The sequence below is a fragment of the Lepisosteus platostomus genome, chromosome 2 (genome assembly GCF_059453375.1).
Source record: "Lepisosteus platostomus isolate fLepPlt1 chromosome 2, fLepPlt1.hap1, whole genome shotgun sequence".
Classification (NCBI taxonomy): Eukaryota; Metazoa; Chordata; class Actinopteri; order Semionotiformes; family Lepisosteidae; genus Lepisosteus; species Lepisosteus platostomus.
This window is the reverse complement of record NC_142612.1, coordinates 45913326-45924809: the sequence shown is the minus strand read 5'-3', so window position 1 is coordinate 45924809 and position 11484 is coordinate 45913326. Positions and strand designations below refer to the sequence as shown.

The window sequence follows — 11484 nt, the reverse complement described above, 5'->3', positions numbered from 1 at the left end:
AATTGCGTATCTAAAGCAATTAATAACGATATAATTTTATTAATGTATTGTAGCACAAACAGTAGTATGAGACTTTCTATTGATATGTGTATGGCTGTTTCAGTGCTCAACATGTTACTGTGTCTGTGGCATGATGGCTTAAGTGACTGACTTGTAAGTGAAAGGTTGGCAGTTCCAGCTTTAGCCATGAGTTTTCTTTTACAAACATTTCTTTGAAAAACTAAAATAGCAATATTATGGACACTCTATTGACTTTTTTTATATTTCTAAATATCACAACATGTTCAAATCTAAGTCATTTATTAATAACAACAAATAGTTTCAAACTGCTACTGGATATCATTATCATCAATATGTGAAAAAAGTGAATACTGTTTTTTTTATGGTCTGTAGCTCAAATCCTGCTTAACTTAAAATTAGACACAAGAAGAGTATTATTGGACAATGCTGTGAGGCTAAAGAAATCAATAACGATATTAATTCAAAGATCTAAATATATTTAACGCATACACCTGGCATTAGAGGGTGTGCCTGCTCACCTGCGCTAATATCTAGCAGGAACCTGTACCTTGTGGATCCCTTTAGATCTCCCTTCAGATTAAAAGGTTATTAATAATATCTTCAGTGTCGCATTAACATTGGAATGTTCTTCCAAGTGTAAAAAGAAGCAATACGCAACGTGTTTCCTTCATACATTTTCCGTTTTTCAGACCGTACAATATCATTTTTTATGAATAATGTCTCCCGCATTGCATTAAAATTGGAACCCTTTTCAGAGGTGTAAATCCACCTATTTTCTAATCGCTTCATCCAGAAGAGGTAACAGTTTCACAGCTCACCCTCCCCACTGCCTGTCTGACTTTCTTTTTAACCCTTCTGTGCCTGAATTGTTTTTTGTACACAAAAAGTGGTTATTAACTATCGAAACCTGTTTTGATCGCTTTTAAAGTTGTGCAATTTCTATGTTAAGCAGGAACAAATCATTACATCTCATTTTTTTTAATTAAAAAATTTGATTGTCCAGCCAAAGGGGCGTTTATAATATTGTGGCATTATTATATAGGACGGATCAGTGATTCAGACACTCGTTGAATGAAAAAGGGCACTTTATTTTTCTGTACAGCTTTTACAGCACCCCCCCGCGCCAGCAAAGAGAGAGAGACACACACACACACTTTTTCATTGACAAAAAGTAACGCCACACTCTTTTTTAACAGGAATGTTTTGTTTCTGGACAGACTGTTAAACTAGAGGAAAAGAGCGCCTCCTTCTTCGAAGCATTTCGTTGATCCGATCACGTACTCTTTTCCAATCGCACAAAGCAAGTGTTGAGAATCTTTGATTCACCATGCTTCTAATGGTTTCCCCGAGATTGCAAGGCAAGCCAATTTTGCCTCTGGACTCATCAACATTTACTTATGTGGTCCACCCCCAGTAAATTTCAAAAGTCACAAGATTTCTAAACATGAGGGTGGTCGGCTCTGGCTCTCCCATCTATGCCAATGCACAGCAAGTACACCCCCCCCTCCTTCTCTTGACTGATGGGCAACAGTTGGATATCTGGGAGAACTGTTCGTTGCACTGGCATCTGTGAATTCCGCTGTGTAAATGGTGCTTCCTAAGGGGAGATAGACAGCGGGGACAGCATCAGCCAAGTCCTGAGCGGTGGTGAGCATAGAGGCCGGGATGGAATTTCCTGGGGGGGGCAGAGAGCTGTGTGGAGATACACCTTCTGCCAGGCACTGCAACCTGCGCAGCGGGGGGAGGCACTTATCAGGAGATGAAGGTCTGTTTGGAGACAGATGCCCTAGCGTTTGACTACCGGAACATACTGTCTCCGGCTTCTGCATCTTCAGGAGTGTCTCTAACCTCCTAATCCTCCCCAATAATGGTCCTGCTGCTGCCGAAAAGTCTCCACACAAGTGCTGCTTCTACAGGTTGGCACCCTGGCCAGTGGCCGTGAGCAGAGACCCACAGCCTGTAGGAAAATAACAGAATCTATGTAAGAAATAAAGTCACACAGTAGTATTCATCAGTTGAGGAACAGACGTCAAAATAAACTTTTCTTTTCATCCGTCTTACTGCTTTCTTTTTTACTGTCCTGGTAGTCTTCGAAGATCATTTCGTGTGTTTTCCTGAAGAACAGGCTACGAAGAAATAATTATAATAGAATGTGTAATTCAATACAGCAATAATACCTTATAATATGCACTATAATCACATATTTCAGATGAAGCCTGCTGTATTTGCTTACCCTTCGCTCTTTGCGTCTCACAACGTCTCTTCCCATAAAAGGTCTTTGTCTCAACACTATGGTCGGTGTAGTGCAGGGAAACTAAAGGGAAACAAAAAAGTGGAAAAGCTACGGTCTGTCTTGTTGGAAGTTTGCAACAATCTGGTGTCCAGTGCTCTTTAGACTTCTTCTTTAAGATTAAATTCTTAGACTATTCTTAATAGTTGTATCAGGCAGAGTACACTTTCCCCCTGCTCTCAATAACAGACTGATCTATTTTTTAAATCACTGCGTTCGTTTACCGATTTCATCTTCACACCTTTTCCCACTGATCTCCCACTGTTCGGATACTATTTCTCGCCTGCCCTGCCCTTTGTTCTCCTGTGATTTGCTGTTTATTCCTGCTACCATCCACTCCTACCCTCACACCTAAAGAACACTATTTTACATTTCTTTATGCAGTTCATAGTGCAATTAACCTTTCCTAGTTTCTTTGCACCCAATGCACACTGACAGTTCTACCACTCAAATATTATTTTGCTTATTCACAATTGTATTCTATAAAATGCAAGTGAACAACATAATTAACATACTCAATGAATAAAAAACAATATAGAAATCAATACAATAATAATTACTGATCAGATAATACAAGATCAGTCATTTGAGAACTTATCAACTTTGTATTACAAACTAAGATAACAAACACATATAGAGTGATACAGTATGTAATGATGATTCTCTGCATTTGTATAGAACTTTTTATTACAGAGGTGTGATGTTTAGATTGACCTCACTGTAAGCAAAACAAAAAAAATGAATTTTGGAGGGGAGGATATTCTATCCTTTGCTGCTGTGTGTTTCGGATAGTTGTCCTGAAAGAAATGGTGCCTTGATCCAAAGTGCTCCCTGAAATATGGAGCGGCATGATGTTATAAATAGCATAGAAGGATATTATTGTAAATCAACATAAAAATATATATTGCTTTGATCTAATCTCTTTCAAATATTGCCTTAATCTTTTGTCCCGTTACAAAAGGATATTGTTGCATGACAAAAACTGGAGTCACATGAATTCCTCTAGGATATGAGGTACATTTTATAGTGTTTAAGTAGATAAAGAACATGTCATTAGGGGATACTAAACTGAAATTCTGATGGTTTTGATAATTATAGTGCTTCATGCTCTTTTTTGTTTTGTTTTTTTCAGTCACCCCAAGTTGTAATGTGGGCTTAATATTTACAAGTATTTTAACCTTCTCACTAAATCATAACTGTTTTCCAAAGGTTTGCCTAAAAATACTCCATACTACATTTACACTTAAATGCACCCATGTGCATATAATTTGTTATTGAGCACAGAAACACTGAGACCTCTTGATCTCTTGTAAAAATGTAAATGAATAAGTGGTGAGGGCATATAAACAGGCTCTCACCTCATTACCAACTAGAATGATTCCAGCATGCCTCCCTAGCTTCTAGCCTCCAATAAATCCCACTGCTAGGTGTCAAGGTGTTGAAATTGATTTTAAACTGAGTCTTGTGCCTTAGATATGCCCAGTCACTGATTAATGTTCTTTTCACTTACAAAATCTTACAATGTTGGTTTCTGGCTCAGCAAAAATCCAAACCCAGGACAGTCTAATTCCCTGACATGACAGTTATTCTTCCCAAAAAACTGTTTGAGACTGCAATGCATCGTGCACTGGGCTACCAGTTTTCAAACACACTTCATCTTCTGGCGAGTTACACTCTACTGCTACAGCTAGTGCTACAGCTAATTACCAGATTTCACTCTTGAACTTTTTGTCTCTTTCATCAAAGCCATTGCTGTTGGTAAAGGCAGTCAAGACACATGTGCTGCTCAAAGGTCTTTCCCTTCGTTAAAGTCCAGCAGCTCATATCATATTGTTGCTATGCACTAGCAGAATGGAGTGCACTTGGAAAAGAATTCAAAGAAGTGTAGTGTGCTCTCAAGAGGCACCAGTTCTGTAGGGTTTGGGCATTTACTGGGACAATTATTAATTGTAGCAGTAAATCACAAAACGATTCTTTTAATGGCTTTAGAATCCAACCTTGCAATATAACTCAAACAACGCACACACACAGGTACTAATACACAAGGATACATTTATTAATACATAGAATATGCATGTTAACCTAATAGATCTTATCGTGAGGGTTATCAGAATACAAGAGGTATGTATTCAGTCAGTTACGAAGAGTTACACATATCAAGAGGACATACGTTCGGTATATCATTCATTTAGACCGTTTCGTAAATGAACTTGGTTATAACTACATTATATAACTACATTAGATACTCAAAACAAGTACATAAGTCTTAGGGATTAAATTGATATCAACTGGTTGGGATAACAATTGAATTCTCGAGCTGTAATGCAGTGAAGTTCAATACTCATCCAATCTCTGGGGATTCAGATCTCCTGTGGGCACAAAGAAACAGTTGCAGGCTTGTTGCTGTCCAATCCGCGCTCCCTGGCTCCGTGCCAGGCTGTGCTGTGCGGCTTGTGACGGTGCGCTGCTGATGCTCTCTGAAGACCGGCTAGTTAGTTTTGGCTGAAACTAGCAAGAGTTTGTGCACAGGAGAAAAAATGACTGTGGGTCCCAGCAGGTCAGGAAGAGGACCGGTTCGTTCCTGATGAAGCGCTAGTTCTGAATAGTGATCCAGCTGTCACCGTTCCGACCTGTTCACGAGGCTTGCTGCTGATGCTAACCTTGGGTGGATCCTCTGGTTAATCGTGGCAACCTCCACTCTAGACTCTTAGAACACAGGAAAGTTCTGGCATTTGGACACACTGGCCATTCTGTGGCTGTCTGGGCTGAGTCTCATGATGGTAAGGAGGCACGCTGCGAGAATGTCCTGCCCTTGGGAGCCTTTCTGCTCCTGGGCTGTCCTGCCCTGGAATTCTTTAGAATAGTCTCGCACCCCTGGAATTCTCCTTTGAGATTCTCCTTCGAATAGTCCCACAGGCTCTCTGTGTTGCCTGTTTTTACGTGGAGGAACTTCAGCTCGTTCATTGGCTGAAAGATTAATGGGCATCAGAGACCCACGTGGGTTATTCAGCCCTACCAGTCACTGATTGGTTGATCAAGGTGAGATATGAGTCACTTACTCCTGACACTTAGCAATGCAGGCCAGATGTCCATTTAGCACTCCCTAGAGAGATAGGCACCAATGGATGACCATTGATCATGATAGCCAGGCTTAGCTAAGTGTATCCCCATTTGGAAGCTGTCCCTTATCAAAAGAAAACATCTTTAAATCAGCCTGCATGAATAGTTTCTCTGTGGCTGCACCACAGAGATGAAGAGAGAGATGGGGCCTCATTTGGGAAAGCACAGCAACACTTAATTCTGTCTTATTAACAAGCATTGCCACTACAGAAGCTTGGCCTTTTCTTTGCTTATGATGTTAGTTCAGAAACAAAATATATTATTTATCATTTATTCTTGCATTTAGATATCTGTTGGTTGATAAAGTACATGGCACTAATGGTTTTTGATCATTTCAGTATTGAAATAAAACAGAACAATGATTATGTAGGTTCATTTTGATGAGTAGAGGTTTTACTTGTAGTGTGTTTATATATATATCAGATTATTATAGTGACTGAATTTAGCTTTCAGATTTGTGCATTTCTGATACTGTAAAGTAGACTGAAATTCACCTAGGCATTATTTTTCAATATTCTCACTTGCAGACAGAGATAAAACCCCTTATTTACACTTATAATTATTAGTCATTAAAAGTTTCTAATGATCTTTGTACATCTCTTCTGGCCACAGGATTAACTAATGGACCATGCATTTAAACAAATGATTGAGATGTTTTTTTGTGCAGGTTCTTTCTCAGGACAGTCCAGACCCAGTATCAGTACTCCTTAAAGATGAATGTCCACTGCTGCATGTCTGGATGAGGGACATAGGCACATCTGGATATAGTAATCCTAAAAGTTTTAGGGCACGGTCAATCATTCAACAAGATGAACAATCAATCACAGACTTGCAGGGTGTGGTTAACCCCTTCACCTGGTAGTTTCTTGACCAGTCACCAACTGTATTTTCCCCAATTAAAATGCAGTGGATCACCTCTAACTCGGCCACTCTCCACTGAACCAACTTGGTTGACAACAGAACCACGTGCCTGTCACACTTATTGTCTGGGACTTAAACTTTTTCCTGAAGCACCAAGTTAGATGGTGAGTCTGTACATAAAGACAGAATTCTTCCTGAGGTCTAGTCTGCAGCAGGACCTGAGACCAGCTAGCTACCACGTGCATCCACTTGATCACTGGAGAAATATGTTGACACACCTGAATAAAGTATTATGCAGCAGTAGCCACTATGTTGGGAGCAAACAGAGTCTCTCTCCTTTTTGTTTGATTCTCCCCGAGACTTTTGTCCCAGTTCAGCTCAATGCTAACCCAGATAATCCAAACAGGATTCTTCTCTCTTTCTCCATCATACCTCAAGCTGCCTGAGGACCGGAGTGGCACCAAACAAGCAGAGCATGGATTGGACAGTGTTGCAGTGGACCTAGTCAGCTGTTCCCAATCCTTCTGTGTGGGAGTTACGAATCCACGGTCGTGGATGAGTATAACTTGATTTTAACACTCTCAAGAATATAATTGTTATATTAATACATTGATATCAATTTAATTAATTTCAGTACCCACAGTTACTGAAGAGTGCTTGAATGTTGATTATTTTAATGAGACTGATGAGGAAGTTAAGTAAAGGTGGTATACTAACATCATATCCCTGTTTTTATGTATATTTTCAGTATTAGCCTAATATTTGGAATATTTAATGCACACATTGTTTCTATGTGTCAAAAATGTATTCCATGTGTTGTAAATCCTTGGGGTGACTCCTTGTTGTTCTCTAGATTGATTCCTAATAGCCAAAGTAAAAAAAAAGTTTACCACATTATATATTTTAATACATATACAGTATACTAAATATGGTAGTGCTTTAAGGGATATAAAAGTATAAAAGTGTTTTAAAAGCATAAATATAAATTTAAAATATAGAATTGCCATCAGTCTGTGCAATACAAAGTATTTGAAAGGATTAAAAGATTTTTTAACCCAAACCCAAGATTAATTAAACTAGAACATAAGAACTGTTACAAATATAATAATCCCATTCTACCTATCTAGCACATTTAGTACATACTAGTTAATTAAGCCAAGGATTTTACTTAGATGTTTCTTGAAAAAAGTTAGGCTATCGACTTCAACAACATGGCTGGGTAGCTTGTTTCCTACTGCCTCCTGTTTTTGATTTTAAATGCACTTTCACATACTGTAGTTTCTGTGCTGGCGATCTGGTTTGTTTTTCACTGTTCATTCTGAAGAATTTTGTCAATGACTTTAAGGACTTTTAATACTTGTATCAGGTCTTATAGTCCTATCTGTTCAAGATTCAGAATGTTCAGTTCTAAAAGACCTTTGCAGTCAGTGTGAACTTGTTATGTGTATATTGTAATCTGTGGCTGTGTTTGCAGCATTTGTTTCTAAATAGTGTATATTTGGGATATCTTATATATTGGGATATTTGGGAAAACTAAAATAATATTATACAGCTGATTTTTTTCTTTTGAAATGACATTAAATTGTTTAAATATGCAATACAATTCTTGATATACAGTCATATTTTCTTGAATCTAGAAAGTTGTAGTAGATAAGCATTAATTCTTACTAAAACAGAAGATTTAAACTTTGATTGTGTTCAAGAAAATTTCTCACAGTGTGCTGGCAAGGAGACACAGTGCTGTGGGAGATCTAACAGTGATGCATGGTGTCTTTGTTTTAGTGTTTTCATCATATAAATATATTGTTTGACTGACAGTTTGGCTAAGTACTAATTATAGTGAAGATTTGTTTGATCATGAGTTGGTGATACAGTACATATCTAGACTACAGTGTAAAATGTAAAGCACTACAAACACAATTTACAGTATATTGTGAAACTTGTTTTGAAGAGAACATGCCACCCAAGTGGTTTATTAACATATTTGTATATGAATGAAATACTAAACCAATCTCAAGCAATACAGACCACAGAAGGCTAAATATTAACAATAGTGTGCTTTTTAATTGCGTCACATACAGTATGTGATTGGTGAGACTTGAAGCGATCCTAGTAACAGTGTTATGCCATCCATGATTTTCTCGTTGTGCCAGGAATATTGAAAATGGCAGCTAAAAAAGGAAAGATACACCAAGTAGGTTCAAATCAATTCACATTTCACCAACATGATCTAATTAACATTTGTTGCACAAACAGTATAATGAAACATTAAGTCACCTTAATAAGTAGAATACTAAGTTTTTTGTTATGGCCTGTGCCCACAGCTTGTGATTTGCTCGCCAAAGATAATTGACAGGTGGCACTTGTGGTGTATTAGTTGTTAGTGAAACGATTGGTTCATTTAATCTCTCTACTATGCAAATTTTAAAACCTTTACAACTAAATGCAACTTTTGGTAGCTGAACTTAAAAATAACAGGAGCATTATGTCTCTGAACGTCATAAGCAATTTCAATTTAGGAATATAAATATATTATTCATACTAAATATGGCTGGTAGTGGTACGTAAAATTAAAAAATATACCTGATCATAAAAAGCAGAATAATCACTTTTTCATGATAGCACGCATTATGTTGCATCAGTCGAAGTGTTCTGAAGTCTCTTGAAAACGTAAAAAAATGTGAAAAATACTGTGCACGATTGATGATTCTTTTTTTTAATCAAAAATAAGAAATCTGCCTAACTTAGATTGGTATTCGAAGATAAGCGTTTTCTGGTGAAAGCCCAAATGCTTCTGCACACTAAGCTGCACAGGAAGCTTTCACTGCTCTAACTGGTGGTTTTACAAAGTAGTGCAGTACAACAGCGCCTGAACCGCAAAGTACTCCATTATCCCCCGCACATTCTGGATGGCTGGATCTGTATATATGAAAGAAAACAAAAACTGAATAATGAAAAAATGTGCATAGGAACCAAAAACATGTAAAAAGAAAAATAAAATGAATGTTTTAATATGAAAACAAAGTTACATATTACTACCAACTAAATAATTATATCAAAATGAATTCAGGTTTTGCTTGAAAATGCCAAATAATTTCTATTTTCAGTCACTGTGTATTGATTTTTTTTCTCCACTGAACATCGAATGGTAAAGAAATGAGCAGAAGCGGTAATTCAAAAACAATTGGCAAAAAATGACTGTAAGTATTCATAGAAAAGGTTGAAACATAAAACCTAAAATTTTTTTATGAAGTATATAAACTTAACATAGTTGGAATAAGCACATCAAAATCTTTTAAAAATAACCAAATAAGAGCCCAAGTTAAAGAGTTTGATGGGGAAAGTGTTTATGAATTAGGTGGAATACTGTTGTGTATACTGTTGGGTACCACTTCTAGTCATATACTTTATGTATAATATATGTGTATTCCCAAATTAGTACAGATGCAGCCATTTAAAACAAGCAAGTTACGTTGCGGTAAAATGCTGTGGGTGTCGCATCAAAACACATCAAAACATGTCATAACGCATCATATCGCGTCATACCTGTAATGTTGGCCGTACAGCGTACGCGTTACTGAAGCTGAAAGTTTAGTCTTTGTCACTAGTGAAACCACTAGATACAGACATAAATATAGAAATCCCTCCATTACAAACTCCAAGCGTTTCATTTTGTCTACTGCTACAATATTGACAGCAGTGTAGTTAAAAGAAACATATCAAAATGTTTCCAAAAAAACACAACTGAAAGAGTTTTGCTAATAATAGAGAAATAATAGAGAGTCCCCATTACCCCCATTTTGATTTAAATTGCAAAGTCCTGTTTAATTAAATCCCTTTATTGATTCACAATCTGACAATGCAACGTAAATTATTATCTTTGTCTTCTAAGTCCCTTAATTAACTTTAGCATAGCTTTCTCGCCATTTAGATTTATTTTCCAAGATATTCTTCGTTCATCTGCTGTGGTCAAGGGTCATAATTTTCAAACTACTAGTTTGTCAGTAGTATACTTTTAATACAGTCTTGCTGTGCTCTTAAGATCCTTGTGATATTTCGAGCTCTGGTTGAATGATAAGTGTCGCAGTTTAAATCTCTCTCTCTCAATTCCATTCAAGGTGCTTTATTGGCATGACAGATGGGTAAAATCAGTGTTGGGTATTTACATTGCTCTGAGATGCCACTTTTAAAGGTGATATATAAAATCAAGGCTTTAACTTGCTTTAACTCCGCAAGTCTGAGTTCTTGTGTCTGTCCTATCCGAACCCGAAAGTATCACAATATGTATCTTTATAGCAGGTGGTGTACAGCTTTTTAGCATAGATTACACTTTTCTAAAATGTATTTAAAAAATACAAACGATTACAATCTAATCTTTTGATCCCAAGGTCCCAAGAAAAATAAATCTAAACGGGGAGAAAGCTATGCTGAAAGTTTATTAAGATACTTAGAAGACAAAGATATCAATTTATGTTTCGATGGGTCCAGAGGCAAAAGTGCCTTGCCTTGCAATCTCCAGGAAACCATTAGTAGCATGGTGAATCGGAGATTCTCAACCCTTACTTTGTGCGACTGGAAAAGGATTTGTAATCGGATCAACCAAATGCTTCGTAGAAGGAGGTGCTCTTTTCCTCTAGTCTAACAGTCTGTCCACAAACAAAACATTCCTGTTAGACAAGAGGAATTTAAAAAACAATTACTTTTTGTCAATGAAAACCGGTATGTGTGTCTCTCTCTGCTGGATGTCCCTCTCACTCTCTGCTGAATGAATAAAAGCATTTTATTAAAAACTAATAATACGTTGCATTTGTCTGATTGTGAATCAAAAAACACATATATTTAAACCCAGTACTGTCTGGCGGAATAAACTGAAGAGGTTGGTTAATGCGACACGGAATTACTTTCCACCCCCTCTACATTCTCAGAGTAGAACAGACTAACCTTCTAATGAAAGACGGTCCACCCCTCACGGACAGGAAAGTGCCCACAGGCACTTAAACTTAATATGGTCAGTAACGGTAAACAGTAACATGGTCAGAAGGAGCACGTACAAACGTTTCCGAAATAACCACATGTAAGACTCTGATGCTTAAAATGTTTAGGGAGAAAGTGGAATACTGGTGTGTTTTTTTTCTTTGAACTACCAATACCAGCCATATACAGTCTGTAACGTAGGGATTTCTATATGTCTG

The 11484-nt window shown here is 37.3% G+C and overlaps 1 pseudogene; it reads right to left on the bottom strand.

Moving 5' to 3' along the window:
* Positions 1-1242: 1242 nt before the first annotated feature.
* Positions 1243-11484, bottom strand: part of LOC148676386 (uncharacterized) — a 31991-nt pseudogene continuing 21749 nt past the window's right edge.